Consider the following 14,773-nt stretch of genomic DNA (forward strand, 5'->3'; position numbering starts at 1 on the left):
CCATTGAAGGAGAACTCACCACTTCTCGTGGCAGCTTGTTCCACTCATTGATCACTCTAACTGTCAAAAAGTTTTTTCTAATATCTAATCTGTGTCTCCTCCCATTCAGTTTCATCCCATTGCTTCTAGTCTTTCCTTGTGCAAATGAGAGTAAAGATGATCCTTCTACAATGTGACAGCCCTTGAGATATTTGTAGACAGCTATTAAGTCTCCTCTCAGTCTTCTCTTTTGCAAACTAAACAATCCCAAATCCTGCAACCTTTCCTCATAAGACAGGGTTTGCAGACCGGTCACCATTCTGGTTGCTCTTTTCTGAACTTGCTCCAGTTTGTTGATGTCTTTTTTAAAATGTGGTGCCCAAAACTGGACACAATATTCCAGATGAGGTCTGACCAAAGAGGAGTAGAGGGAAATAATGACTTCACGTGATCTAGACTGTATGCTTCTGTTAATACATCCTAGAATTGCATTTGCTTTTTTTGCTGCTGCATCACACTGTTGACTCATATTCAGTTTGTGATCTATTAGTATACCCAAGTCTTTTTCACATGTGCTGTTGCTTAGGCCTATTCCTCCCATTCTGTATATGCTTTTTTCATTTTTATTGCCCAGATGTAGTACTTTGCATTTGTCCCTGTTAAAAACCATTCTGTTAGTTGCTGCCCAGTTCTCCAGTTTATTTATATCTTTTTGAATCCTCTCTCTCTCTTCTCTAGTATTAGCTATCCCTCCTAGCTTTGTGTCATCAGCGAATTTAATCAGTTTACCCTCAATTCCTTCATCTAAATCGTTGATAAAGATGTTGAACAATACAGGGCCCAGGACAGAGCCCTGTGGTACCCCACTTGAGACATTCTTCCAACTGGATGTGCAGCCATTTACGACCACTCTTTGGGTCCGATCACTAAGCCAGTTATGAATCCACCTAACAGTTGCCTTGTCCATTCCATACTTAGTCATTTTTTCAATAAGGATTGTATGAGATACTTTGTCAAATGCTTTGCTGAAGTCAAGATATACTATATCTACAGCATTTCCTTGATCCACCCAATCAGTGATTCCGTCATAGAAGGAAATTAAGTTAGTCTGACATGACTTATTAGTTACAAACCCATGCTGACTCTGTTTAATCACTTCATTCTTATCCAGGTACTGACATACATGTTGTTTAATAATTTGTTCAAAGATCTTTCCTGGTATAGAAGTCAGACTCACCGGCCTATAGTTGCCTGGGTCCACCTTCTTCCCCTTTTTGAAGATAGGAACAACATTTGCTCTTCTCCAGTCTTCTGGGACTTCTCCTGTTCTCCAAGAATTTTCAAATATTATGGAGAGGGGTTCAAAAATTTCTTCTGCTATCTCCTTCAGTACTCTGTGGTGTAATTCATCTGGACCTGGAGACTTGAATTCATTTAGGTTAGCTAAGTGTTTCCTCACTATCTTTGTGATTATAGATATCCTGGATTCTTCTATACCCTTAATAGGACAGTGAACTGTACCCTTTCTCAACTTTCTACAATCTTGTCGAATCCATATTGGGCCTGAGAACGTCTGAGTGTGCCTCCTGATTAGATTTGAGCGGTGTTCGAGTCGACCTGTTCACCAAGTTAACCCCTTCATGACCCAGCCTATTTTGACCTTAATGACCTGGCAATTTTTTGCAACTCTGACCAGTGTCCCTTTATGAGGTAATAACTCAGGAATGCTTCAATGCACCCTAGCGATTCTGAGATTGTTTTTTCATGACATATTGGGCTTCATGTTAGTGGTAAATTTAGGTCGATAATTTTTGAGTTTATTAGTGAAAAAAATGGAAATTTGGCAAAAATTTTGAAAATTTCACAATTTTCAAATTTTGAATTTTTATTCTGTTAAACCAGAGAGGCATGTGACACAAAATAGTTACTAATTAACATTTCCCACATGTCTACTTTACATCAGCACAATTTTGGAAACAACTTTTTTTTGTTAGGGAGTTATAAGGGTTAAAAGTTGACCAGCGATTTCTCATTTTTACAACAAAATTTACAAAACCATTTTTTTTAGGGACCACCTCACATTTGAAGTCACTTTGAGGGGTCTATATGGCAGAAAATACCCAAAAGTGACACCATTCTAAAAACTGCACCCCTCAAGCTACTCAAAACTACATTCAAGAAGATTATTAACCCTTCAGGTGCTTCACAGGAACTAAAGCAATGTGGAAGGAAAAAATGGACATTTTAATTTTTCCAACAAAAATTTTCTTTTAGCCTCTATTTTCATTTTCACGTGGGTAACAGGATAAAATGGATCCTAAAGTTTGTTGGGCAATTTCTCCTGAGTGCACCGATACCTCATATGTGGTCATAAACCACTGTTTGTGCGCACGGCAGGGCTCAGAAGAGAAGGAGCGCCATTTGACTTTTTGCATGGAAAATATGTTGGAATATTTAGCGGTTGCCATGTCGCGTTTGGAGAGCCCCTGTGTGCCTAAACATTGGAGCTCCCCCACAAATCACCCCATTTTGGAAACTAGACTCTCCAAGGAACTTATCTAGATGCATAATGAGCAATTTGAACCCCCAGGTGCTTCACAAATTGATCCGTAGAAAAAAAAGTACTTTTTTTCACAAAAATGTTCTTTTAGCCTCAGTTTTTTAATTTTTACATAGGCAACAGGATAAAATGGATCCTAAAATTTGTTGGTCAAATTCTCCTGAGTACACCGATACCTCATATATGGTTATAAATAGAGTTGAGCGAAACGGGTCGAAAAAATTCAAAAGTCACCGACTTTTGGCAAAGTCGGGTTTCATGAAACGAAACCCGACCTTAGGATGAGGTCGGCCACGAGGTCGGCGACTTACGTGCCAAAGTCGCGTTTCAAAAGTTTGTTTTGCGCTCTTTTTCAGCCAATCAGGATCCACGGACACTGTGGGCAACGTGATGACCTAGGCACGGGTCACCACCATCTTTCAGAAGGGCATGCAAGTGATTGGCTTGCTTTGGTGGGCGTCACAGGGGGTATAAAAGGGCGTGCACTCCGACCGCCATCTTACTTCTGCCGATCTTAGTATAGGGAGAGGTTGCTGCTGATTCTGTAGGGAGAGCGTTAGGCAGGGAAGAAGACAAAAAAACTGCTTCTGCTGCTAGCGATTTGGCCTGCACAACACACAAGTCACTGTGTGTGCAGTGCAAGGGGAGGCTATATTGTGGTGTATCAGTGGTGTTGGTTGTTGGGCTGCCTTTTAAGGCTTCCTGACACTCTGGCATTGCTGTTTACCCACTGCTCTGCAAACTGCTTTTTTAAAAGCAATCCAATCTCCCTTATCCTCTAGTCACTTTTGTCACAGCTGTGCCATCGAGCCTGTCACATAGCGCTCAGATATCAGTGGGCCTCACACAATCCACAAGTGTCCAGTGTCCAAAAGTGTGCGCAGAGATTCAAAATCTCCATTATCCTCTCGTCACTTTGGTCACAGGCAGCTGTGCCATCGAGCGTGTCACATAGCGCTCAGATATCAGTGGGCCTCACACAATCCACAAGTGTCCAGTGTCCAAAAGTGTGCGCAGAGATTCAAAATCTCCATTATCCTCTCGTCACTTTGGTCACAGGCAGCTGTGCCATCGAGCGTGTCACATAGCGCTCAGATATCAGTGGGCCTCACACAATCCACAAGTGTCCAGTGTCCAAATGCGCGCGCAGAGATTCAAAATCTCCATTATCCTCTCGTCACTTTGGTCACAGGCAGCTGTGCCATCGAGCGTGTCACATAGCACTCAGATATCAGTGGGCCTCACACAATCCACAAGTGTCCAGTGTCCAAAAGTGTGCGCAGAGATTCAAAATCTCCATTATCCTCTCGTCACTTTGGTCACAGGCAGTTGTGCCATCGAGCGTGTCACATAGCGCTCAGATATCAGTGGGCCTCACACAATCCACAAGTGTCCAGTGTCCAAAAGTGTGCGCAGAGATTCAAAATCTCCATTATCCTCTCGTCACTTTGGTCACAGGCAGCTGTGCCATCGAGCGTGTCACATAGCGCTCAGATATCAGTGGGCCTCACACAATCCACAAGTGTCCAGTGTCCAAAAGTGTGCGCAGAGATTCAAAATCTCCATTATCCTCTCGTCACTTTGGTCACAGCTGTGCCATCGAGCCTGTCACATAGCGCTCAGATATCAGTGGGCCTCACACAATCCACAAGTGTCCAGTGTCCAAAAGTGTGCGCAGAGATTCAAAATCTCCATTATCCTCTCGTCACTTTGGTCACAGGCAGCTGTGCCATTGAGCGTGTCACATAGCGCTCAGATATCAGTGGGCCTCACACAATCCACAAGTGTCCAGTGTCCAAAAGTGTGCGCAGAGATTCAAAATCTCCATTATCCTCTCGCCACTTTGGTCACAGGCAGCTGTGCCATCGAGCGTGTCACATAGCGCTCAGATATCAGTGGGCCTCACACAATCCACAAGTGTCCAGTGTCCAAAAGTGTGCGCAGAGATTCAAAATCTCCATTATCCTCTCGTCACTTTGGTCACAGGCAGCTGTGCCATCGAGCGTGTCACATAGCGCTCAGATATCAGTGGGCCTCACACAATCCACAAGTGTCCAGTGTCCAAAAGTGTGCGCAGAGATTAAAAATCTCCATTATCCTCTCGTCACTTTGGTCACAGGCAGCTGTGCCATCGAGCGTGTCACATAGCGCTCAGATATCAGTGGGCCTCACACAATCCACAAGTGTCCAGTGTCCAAAAGTGTGCGCAGAGATTCAAAATCTCCATTATCCTCTCGTCACTTTGGTCACAGGCAGTTGTGCCATCGAGCGTGTCACATAGTGCTCAGATATCAGTGGGCCTCACACAATCCACAAGTGTCCAGTGTCCAAAAGTGTGCGCAGAGATTCAAAATCTCCATTATCCTCTCGTCACTTTGGTCACAGGCAGCTGTGCCATCGAGCGTGTCACATAGCGCTCAGATATCAGTGGGCCTCACACAATCCACAAGTGTCCAGTGTCCAAAAGTGTGTGCAGAGATTCAAAATCTCCATTATCCTCTCGTCACTTTGGTCACAGGCAGCTGTGCCATCGAGCCTGTCACATAGCGCTCAGATATCAGTGTGCCTCACAAAATCCACAAGTGTCCACTGTCCACAAGTGTGTGCAGAAATTCTAAATCTCCCCTGTCCTATAGACACCTTGTACCTTGTTTTACATTACTATATAGTTTGTTGGATTTTGTCTACATTTCTACCAAAAATGAGGAAGGCTGGTGGAAGAGGCCGTGGAATTGGGCGGGGGTTGGTAGCTGGTAATGATGGTGTTGGTGGTGGATCTGATGGTAGTGGCAAGAGCAAAATAGGACCGAATGCAGGAGGTGCTGACCCTGCGTCATCGTCTGGCTACATAAGGCCTCGAACGCTTAGTTTTCTAGGAGTTGGCAAACCGCTTTTAAAGGCAGAGCATCAAAAAAAAGTTTTGTCTTACATTGCTGACTCAGCCTCCAGCTCTATCGCCTCCTCTTCTTCAGTTGTAAAAAGTAAAAGCACTGAGTCGTCATTGGAGGCTCATGTTCATGAACCACACCTTTCCTTGTGTCCTTCACCCCAACCAAGATTGAAGGATGACGCAGGCCATACTACTGATTACTCCATGGAGCTGTTTTCACATACCCTGCCTGGATTATCAAGTGAAATGGTGAATTACCCAGGCCAAGATGAATCTGACATGGAGTGCACTGATGCACAGCCGCTGATGGATGATTCTGCTGGTACATTCACTCAGAGCACTACATTGTCCTCGCAGTGTAGAGAGCCAGATTTTGACCCTGATGAGACTCAGGTGCCCCTTCCCGCACACTATACCACCATACACGGTGACACAGAGAAAGGTGCACATGACATAGAAGAGGAGGTGATGGATGACCCAGTTGTTGACCCAGATTGGCATCCATTGGGGGAAGAGGGTGCTGCTTCCAATAGCTCAGATGAGGAGCATCCACAGCTGACATCGACATCGCAACAGCTGTTATCTGGCAGGCCCGGAGCACTCCAAAGACAGGTTCCAAAAATCAAAAGAGTTGCTGGACAGCTTGTCCAGAGGGTCAAAAGATCACAGCGTGCTAGGCCGCAAAATGTCTGCCAAAGTAGGAAGAGTGCAGTGTGGCACTTTTTTGAACAAAATCCTCATGATCAGGCCAAGGTTATCTGTAAGAAGTGCGCAAAGACCTTTAGCCGAGGGAAAAATCTGAAAAATTTGAATACCAGTTGCATGCTTAGACATTTAACCAGCATGCACTTGCAAGCGTGGACGCAACACCAAACCTCAAGTGCCACATGTGCAACTGATCACAACGAAGGTAGTCAGCAACGCTACATTGTTTCCCCCACTGTAAGCCCACCGGTTAGCACAGCAGCAAATGTTGAGGTGTCGTTGCAAGACCACAGCAGTCAGGGAATCCCACTGTTATATCAACGAAAGACTGATTCTAGGCCATCAGAAAGAACACCAACTCCATCACCATCATCAACCCTCTCTCAGTCCGCCCTGTCCACCGCTACTTCCACCATATGCAGCTCTCAAGTCCAGCTCACCCTCCCAGACACTATGAGTAGGTCAAGAAAGTACTCAGTCTCTCATCCGCGTACACTGGGCTTGAACGCCCACATTGCCAAACTAATCTCGTTTGAGATGATGCCCTTTCGGTTGGTGGAAAGCACAGCTTTCCGCGAACTCATGGCCTATGCAGTACCACGCTATGACCTACCCAGTCGCCACATCTTCTCTCGCAAAGCCATCCCAGCCCTCCACCATCATGTGAAAGACCGCATTGTCCATGCACTCAAGCAGTCAGTGAGCGGAAAGGTGCACCTCACAACTGATGCATGGTCCAGTCGGCATGGCCAGGGCCGTTACGTGTCCATCACTGCGCACTGGGTTAATGTGGTGGATGCAGGGTCCACAGGGGACAGCGGTGGTGGGACAGTGCTGCCTAGCCCACGGTATAGGAAACAGTTGGCTGTAGGCGTTCGACCCTACTCCTCCTCCTCCTCCTCCTCCTCCAGAAGCGAAAGCTCGTCCACAGAGCGCAGTCGTACGAGCACTCCATCTGCAGCTGCCACTGTTGCACACGATGTGTCCCCCTATCGAGCAGCTAGTGGAAAGCGTCAGCAGGCTGTGTTGCAGATGATGTGTTTGGGCGACAGACACACCGCCGAGGTGCTGGCCGAGTACTTGAAGCGACAAACTGAGTCATGGCTGGGCAGTGTACATCTTGAGGCAGGCAAGGTAGTTAGTGATAACGGCCGTAATTTTGTGGCAGCCATAGCCCTTTCAAAACTCAGCCACATACCTTGCTTGGCTCACACCTTGAACCTGGTGGTGCAGTGCTTCCTCAAAAATTATCCGGAGTTAACAGCCCTGCTCCAGAAGGTGCGAAGACTGTGCGCGCACATCCGCCGGTCGCCTGTACACTCCGTTCGCATGCAGAAGCTGCAGCGATTGCTCCACCTTCCCAACCACCGCCTCATTATCGACATTGCAACAAGGTGGAACTCCACCCTGCACATGGTGGAGCGGCTGTGCGAGCAGAGGCAGGCCATAATGCATTTGTGGGAGGATACACGGCCAGGCACTTTGAGAGCAGACATGGAGTTGACAGGCGTGCAGTGGTAGAAGCTGAAAGACCTTTGTAAAGTCCTTCAGTGTTTTGAGGAATGCACACGGCTGGTAAGCGCAGACGACGCCATCCTAAGCATGAGCATCCCACTTATGCGTCTGCTCATGCAAACTTTGACGCACCTTAAGGAGCAGGCGTCTGCAGCCAATGTTGATGAGGAGGAAGAGGAGGAGGGAATCCTTGATGACATTCAGCCATTGTCTGCTCAGGGACCTCTCCTGGACGAGGTGGAGGAAGAAGAGGAGGAGGAGGAGGATGATGGGGATGATTACTTAGGGGAGGAGGATGCATCTCGTGGGGCAAGTGAAAATGTTGGCGTGGCAAGGTCTGGTACAGGGTTTGTGCGTGACTGGAGGGATGTGGATTTGCCAGAAAGTGCTCCTCCACCCAGCACTCGCAGTGCATCATTGACACCGGGAACATTGGCCCACATGTCAGATTATGCCTTGCGGATCCTAAAAAGGGACCCCCGCATTGCCAAAATGATGAACGATGACGACTACTGGTTGGCCAGCATCCTGGATCCACGCTATAAAGGCAAATTACAAAACATCATGCCACAGGAGAACCTTGACCTAATATTGGCTAATAAACAAGCAACTCTGGTAAATCGGTTGCTTGAGGCATTCCCAGCACACAGCAGTGGTGATGGTTCTCACACGAGCCGTACGGGCCGGGGGCAGCTTGGCAGAGGTGTTCGTGGTGCACACAGCAGAAGTGGCGTTGGAGACAGGGGTTTCATGACAATGTTGTGGACTGATTTTTCAAATACCGCTCACACAACTGGTAATACTGCATCGATGGAAAGTGACAGGAGACAGCAGTTGTCAACTATGGTTACAAACTACTTTTCCTCCCATATCGATGTTCTCCCACACAGGTCATTCCCCTTTGACTATTGGGCCGCTAAACTGGACACCTGGCCTGAATTGGCCCAATATGCCATACAGGAGCTCGCTTGCCCAGCTGCAAGTGTGCTATCGGAAAGAGTCTTCAGTGCAGCTGGATCAATCCTGACAGAAAAAAGGACCCGCTATCCATACATGTTATCCGGGGATACGGTACCCTTTCTAACCTTTGTGCAATCACGTGCAATCCATACTGGGCCTAACACCGTCTGAGCCTGCCTCATGCTGTATAGACATATATTTTGAATGTGAAACTGAGAAACTGGGTCTGAGCAGAAAAAGTAAATGAATGTGCATGCAAAATGTAATTGCATATGAACACATGACCTTTACACAGAGAAAACCAAAAGCAAAACACAAAACAAATATCCTGGAATAAAAAAGTAAAAAAAAGTAAAAAAATATGTTGCAAAAATTGCATGAAGGTAGTAATAATAGTAATAATAAGGGTATTTAGTTAACATAATTTTGATCAAAATAATGTAGAAGCCATCCCGCCACGTCACGGCAACCCTTGTGGGACAGTCCTAACTCTTGTATTTAAAACCTTTCCACTTGTCAAGTGACGTGAATGTGAACAAGGACAGAGGGACTGAACCACCAGTAATAGTATAGGCCAGACAGGATGGATTTTCCAACTCAGAAACAGGGCGGTCACACCCTTATATGCACAGAATGCACAATGAAACAAATGAGAAACTGGGTCTGAGCAGAAAAAGTAAATGAATGTGCATGCAAAATGTAATTGCATATGAACACATGACCTTTACACAGAGAAAACCAAAAGCAAAACACAAAACAAATATCCTGGAATAAAAAAGTAAAAAAAAAGTAAAAAAATATGTTGCAAAAATTGCATGAAGGTAGTAATAATAGTAATAATAAGGGTATTTAGTTAACATAATTTTGATCAAAATAATGTAGAAGCCATCCCGCCACGTCACGGCAACCCTTGTGGGACAGTCCTAACTCTTGTATTTAAAAACCATTCCACTTGTCAAGTGACGTGAATGTGAACAAGGACAGAGGGACTGAACCACCAGTAATAGTATAGGCCAGACAGGATGGATTTTCCAACTCAGAAACAGGGCGGTCACACCCTTATATGCACAGAATGCACAATGAAACAAATGAGAAACTGGGTCTGAGCAGAAAAAGTAAATGAATGTGCATGCAAAATGTAATTGCATATGAACACATGACCTTTACACAGAGAAAACCAAAAGCAAAACACAAAACAAATATCCTGGAATAAAAAAGTAAAAAAAAGTAAAAAAATATGTTGCAAAAATTGCATGAAGGTAGTAATAATAGTAATAATAAGGGTATTTAGTTAACATAATTTTGATCAAAATAATGTAGAAGCCATCCCGCCACGTCACGGCAACCCTTGTGGGACAGTCCTAACTCTTGTATTTAAAACCTTTCCACTTGTCAAGTGACGTGAATGTGAACAAGGACAGAGGGACTGAACCACCAGTAATATATATTTTGAATGTGTACGCTATCCATACATGTTATCCGGGGATACGGTACCCTTTCTAACCTTTGTGCAATCACGTGCAATCCATACTGTGCCTGACACCGTCTGAGCCTGCCTCCTGAGACATATATTTTGAATGTGTACGCTATCCATACATGTTATCCAGGGATACGGTACCCTTTCTAACCTTTGTGCAATCACGTGCAATCCATACTGGGCCTGACACCGTCTGAGCCTGCCTCCTGAGACATATATTTTGAATGTGTACGCTATCCATACATGTTATCCAGGGATACGGTACCCTTTCTAACCTTTGTGCAATCACGTGCAATCCATACTGGGCCTAACACCGTCTGAGCCTGCCTCCTGAGACATATATTTTGAATGTGTATGCTATCCATACATGTTATCCGGGGATACGGTACCCTTTCTAACCTTTGTGCAATCACGTGCAATCCATACTGGGCGTGAGAACGGCTGGCGAGCTGTTAAGCAAGCTACAGCACCTGTCCAGACAAGTACAGGGATTCCCTAGCGAGGAGACTTATTTGATTGTTTTCAATGTTGGGACAGCAATTTTTGGGGAGCACTATACTCTGGAGAATGATAGATGGGGCCCACCATACACTGGAACATTCCAAAGGTGGACATCAGACACTGGAGCAGCATTTACAGGGCCCATTATACACTAGAGCATTAGAAATGGGGCCCATTATGTTTGGAGCATTATTTGGGCCCATAAGACAGTGGAGCTTCATCCATGGGGACCAACATATACTGTAGCATTATGTGGAGCTCATCATATACTGTTTCAAACATTATATGGGACCAATGATTCTGTATGGAGAAATAGATGGGCCTCGTCATGAGATGTAAAAAGTGAAGTATTTTTCATTGTACTATACCGCTATTTCTCTGCCGTATCGGAGCATGATGAGTTGTGGTATGTGTTAAAGGGGCGCTCTTTCGCCCAGGGCACATGAAAACCTGGAGCCAGCCCTACCCCCCCACAACTTTAGCCAAATAACCCCCATTTTTCAGTGCGTAACTTGTATTATGAAGTTAATTAAGGTTGACAAGCTTAAGTAAGAAGAATTGATGCTTTTGGCATTCAAATGGGCACTGTAGGTGTGTTTCCTGTCCTCCTCTCACTGCCGACTTTTATTCCCCATTGACTTACATTGGGTTTCGTGTTTCGGGACGACCCCGACTTTTCCCTATAATCGGACGATCTTGCTCGACCCGACTTTTGGAAAAGTCGGGTTTCACGAAACGAAACGCGACCCTAAAAAACCAAAAGTCGCTCAACTCTAGTTATAAACCACTGTTTGAGCGCACGGCAAGGCCCGGAAGGGAAGGAGCGCCATTTGACTTTTTGAATGGAAAATTAGCTCCAATCGTTAGCGGACACCATGTCGTGTTTGGAGAGCCCCTGTGTGCCTAAACTTTGGAGCTCCCCCACAAATGACCCCATTTTGGAAACTAGACCCCCTAAGGAGCTTATCTAGATGTGTGGTGAGCACTCTGAACCCCCAAGTGCTTCACAGAAGTTTATAACACAGAACCATGAAGATAAAAAATATTTTTTTTTCCCTCAAAAAATGATTTTTAGCCCACTATTTTATATTTTCACAAGGGTAACATAGTAACATAGTTTTGAAGGCTGAAGGAAGACCTTTTGTCCATCTAGTTCAGCCTATTTTTAGTGCAGCTGTTCTGCATTGTTGATCCTGGGGAAGGCAAAAAACCCACAGAGTAGAAGCCAATTTTCTCCATAGGGAAAAAAATTCCTTCCCCTAAGCTGGGTCAATCATCTACCTATAATATTATGTTATTCATAACCTTCTATACTATTACTCACAAGAAAAGCATCCATTACTTTCTTAAATTCATTCAGTGATTTGACCATCACCCCTTCCTCAGGAAGAGAATTCTAGAGCCTCACTGCTCTTACCGTGAAGAACCCTCTTCTATGCTGGTGCAGAAATTGTCTTTCCTCCAAACGAAGAGAATGCCCCCTTGTTCTTGTCACAGTCCTTGGTACAAACAGTTCATTGGAGAGATCTCTGTATTGCCCTCTGATATACTTGTACATATATATTAGGTCTCCCCTAAGTCTTCTCTTTTCTAGAGTAAATAGACCTAATTTTGATAACCTTTCTGGGTATTGTATTGAACCAACTCAATTTATCATTTTAGTAGCCTGCCTTTGAACCCTTTCAAGTTCAGTAATGTCTTTCTTGAGCACCGGCATCCAAAATTGCACAGAATACTCCAAGTGTGGTCTGACGAGTGATTTGTATAGAGGGAGAATTATGTTTTCATCTCATGTCCCCAGACCTCTTCTAATGCATCCCATGGCCCTATTTGCTTTGGTGGCAGCTGCCTGACACTGGGCACTCCAATTTAGCTTCTTATTGACTAAGATGCCTAAGTCTTTTTCCATGTATGATTTCCCCAGCAGTTTCCCATTTAGTAAGTAATTGTAGCATCTGTTTCTCCTTCCCATGTGCATAACCTTACACTTATCTGTGTTAAACCTCATTTGCCATTTTTCAGCCCAATTCTCCAATTTACTCAAATCTGTCTGTAGTTGCAAACTGTCTTCCTTTGTGTTAACCACCTTACATAGTTTTGTATCATCTATATTTTACTGTGTAAGCCATCCACTAGATCATTCATAAATATATTAAATAGTAGGGGGCCCAATACAGCCAATCAGAGCGATCATAGCCATGTGGGGGAGAAGCCACGCCCCCTGTGTGGAAGAACAAAGCCCCCTGTATCTGTGGGTCAGGTGACCTTTCATTGACCCCGGTCACCCGACCCACAGGGGGGCTTTGAAGTCATGACACAGGGTATGGGTTATGGGTCGGATTGGCACCGACTTTCATGATGCATACACTGTGTCACAGGTCGTGAAGGGGTTAAAGTTCCAGCTGTTTTGGGCAGTGTTTGAGCCGTTCGTCGAACTCGAACACTTTGCTTAAAATTCGGCTGTTTGAGGTTCCGTTCGAGAATGGTTCGTTCACCAAAAGCGTAACTTGATTTTCACATTAATAATGGTTTTCAATGTTAAAAGACTGTTTCATGGCATAGTAGCGGTGTGTGGTAGCAAGCGGTGTAGTACACCTGTCAAGGAACTACACCGTGTGTGTTTCTAATTATTTTTTACCACATCTTGTCCAGAAAATCCTTTTGGGCCTTGTAGCACTGTCTGCTACTCAGCAGAGGAGCCCTCCAGTGAACCAAGCTATGCCGCCTGTTTATGTAAGAACTGCATGCTACTCAGCAGAGGAGCCCAGCTGTTAAGCAAGCTACAGCACCTGTGGTTTGGATACTTAATTTTTTCATTTTTTCTGGAATGCCGGTTAGGCCTAATTCCGGAATTCCGGTTGACCTGCACTTACAGAGAAATCCTCGTTCACAGGGAAGAATTGTAATCCCAGATCCCCATCACTAACAGGGTTCAGCTGGTTATCTGCACCTGTAAGCGACACACGCTGGACCTTTCAGTGTAGCGCGCATGCAGCCCCAGACATGTAAGGGCATGACAGACCTGTTATTGAACAATCTCGCGTGCCAGAGCCTCACGTGTCCCTCTAATAAGCTTGACGCGTACCGTGGGGGCATGCCGGAGTCTCGTTCGTTAACGGAATTAGGCTGACAAATCGCTAGCACAACTAAAAACGAACATCCACCACCACCCACAGAAATCTGCAATCTGTCAATCTTTTCTGTAGCTGGCATGGTTGAGGTTTCCCGGGTGGAGTCGAATTAAGCCGCAGGCTCCACTCCTTGTGGTGCCCTTCTTGACATTCCTTTAAGGTTCAGCTTTGCAACCATACTGCCCCCGAAAACCAAACACTTTGCCTTCATGGACGCTGTTCGGAGGTTCGTGGGAATAATGCCGCCCGATCAGCAGTTGGCCTAATTTATGGTGGGAAGTCCGACGGTATATGATCGTCTTCAATTTCAGATTTTTACTGTTTTTTGGTATTTTACATTTTTATTCCAGCCTTTCTTGACTTCATAAGGGCATGACATGCCTATATCTGTGTCTCCTCCTCCTCCTTTTACTCCTCCACCTCTTTTCTATATGTAGTTACCGTTTTCCGTATGTTATTTTTGTATTCTGAGCATTTTGTCTGCTTTGGGACACCTTTTAAGTTGTTTTGTAATTGCTTTCTATGTGTTTATATGTGTTTGTGTTTGCCTGCCATTGTTTTCAATGGTGTTCGACGTTGTTCGTCGAACGTTCGACAAACATTCGACGAACTTGCCTCGTACTCTACGAACCAAAGCGAACTGGAACACTAGCGGTTTGGCTCAACACTACTCCTGAATATATAGACGTACATTTTTAAAGTTTACACTATGCTATATATACCTGGTATCTGGTGATACTGCACCCTTTCTGCCAGAAAGTCCTCCTCCACCCACCACTCTAAGTGTATCATTGACACCTGGAACATTGTCCCACATGTGTGATTATTTCTTGCGGATCTTCTTGTTATATCGTGGTGTGATCCATCCTGAGCGTGTGACAGTCTGTGGGTTACTCCTGCATTTAAAAATTACCCCAACACTAGTGTATACAGCTCTACGCTTGTGATACATTACCCCTTTACTGCTTTTTATATTCTGGTCTAATCCAAACTGGCCAAGTGAGTTATTTTCTGACTGTGAAAATAAATACTGAGTTGACAACAATGACCCTCAC

The sequence above is a fragment of the Dendrobates tinctorius genome, unplaced genomic scaffold, assembly GCF_039654945.1.
Source record: "Dendrobates tinctorius isolate UK_male_01 unplaced genomic scaffold, ASM3965494v1 ptg000035l, whole genome shotgun sequence".
In the NCBI taxonomy this organism is placed as follows: Eukaryota; Metazoa; Chordata; class Amphibia; order Anura; family Dendrobatidae; genus Dendrobates; species Dendrobates tinctorius.